General features: G+C 53.2%; 1 protein-coding gene across 4 annotated transcripts in view; it reads left to right on the plus strand.

The window, feature by feature from the left end:
- The window catches only part of GAPVD1 (GTPase activating protein and VPS9 domains 1), a 51,104-nt gene that overhangs the window by 17,132 nt on the left and 32,599 nt on the right, over nucleotides 1–1,373 (plus strand). For 3 of the 4 annotated variants that reach the window (XM_019541041.1, XM_019541044.1, XM_019541043.1), the window contains exon 2: nucleotides 1,177–1,185. The exons of the other annotated variant lie outside the window; for it this stretch is intronic. The gene's annotated coding sequence lies outside the window, so the exon portion shown is untranslated. The remainder of the gene's footprint in view (nucleotides 1–1,176; nucleotides 1,186–1,373) is intronic. 4 annotated transcript variants of the gene reach the window in all.

The following is a 1,373-nucleotide window of genomic DNA, read 5'->3' on the forward strand; positions in this document are numbered from 1 at the left end:
TTTTTTTTTTTTTTCTATTTATTTCTCTAAGTCTTTTTAGACTTGTTGGATGCTCCATATTCTTTCTGAAGTCTTTAGGTTTGGGTTTTTTGTTTTTTAAATCACCATCAAGCAGAATGATCACAGCAGTTCCTACAATGTTTGGCTTGATTTGTTTTGTCAAGGATAGTTGGATATTGTGAATCTTGTTTTCAGCGAAAAAGATGCTTTTTAAGTCAATCGTTCAGGGGTAGATGTACAAAACTTTCCGCCTGGGAAGGTTAGTTGTTCTCTGGCTCTTCCTCCCTGTCAGAATAGCCCTTTGGTTGTTAGATTGAATAAAGAACTTGATTACATGCTGAAGGTCTGGTTGGTGATCCATGCCCTTGAATGACCAAGATTTTTTTCTCAAATCTGTGCCCAACTAAGGGACCTAATAAATAGTCTTTGGAAAGGATCCTGTGGTTTAGTGCCTGGTGTGGTAGGAACAGTCTTTCAAAGCATGCAGAGAAGAGGGTGTTAGTCCAATAATCCATAAATCAGGCTCTAATTTGGCAGTTCTCAAACTTCTTCCAGTCAGGAGACCACTCTATCAGATTACTTCGTGCGGCTTCTTGCACACAGCTGTTTTTGTTCCCACAGTTAACCGGGAATAGGGATTTGCCATGCCTCAGTTGTGTTTTGTGCCTGCGGTTACACTAGTGCAGGAGCGGGCAATTATTTAGGGTGGAGGGCCGCTTACCCAGCTTTGGCAAGCTGTCGAGGGCTGCATGGGTAGCCCCACCCCTTGACAGGTGCCCTGCGCCCTGGCCACCATCTTGGGACCAATGTCCCAATGTCTTGGGACCAATTTCTCTGGGCCAGGACCAGTGGGGTGCAGAGTGGGTTGCAGGCTGGCAGGGGTCTATGGAGCCAGATTGGGCTGCACCAGCAGGGAGGGGGGAGCTGGCCTGGCTCCATAGAGCCCCTGCCGCCCGGGACTCCTCTATTGCCACCCTGCTCTGGGCTCTGCCAGTGGTGGCCCTGGTACACCTGTGTGGGCCCTGTGTTCCCACTGGCTCGCAGTAACCCCCAACCCCACGCTCACTGGCAAGTAATGAGCTGGTGCTCAGTGCGGGGGAAAAGTGGCCCCTCCCCTGCCCCATGGCTGGCTTTCCCTGCTGCAGCCGCTCACAGCCCATGCGGGGCTGTCCTGAGCAGGCACAGGCCGCCCCAGGTGGGCTGTGAGTGGCTGCAGTGCAGGGCGCTGGGCACGGGGCAGCCGAGGAGCTGCTTCCCCCCCCCACACACACTCAGCACCAACTTGTAACCCACCCCTGCTGACAGCCTGGGCCCCATGCTGGCTCTGGGCTCGTCGGTGGGGCTGCACCTCCCCAGCAGCAGCTGCAGCCCCC

The sequence above is a fragment of the Crocodylus porosus genome, unplaced genomic scaffold (assembly GCF_001723895.1).
Source record: "Crocodylus porosus isolate Cpor-Errol unplaced genomic scaffold, CroPor_comp1, whole genome shotgun sequence".
In the NCBI taxonomy this organism is placed as follows: domain Eukaryota; kingdom Metazoa; phylum Chordata; order Crocodylia; family Crocodylidae; genus Crocodylus; species Crocodylus porosus.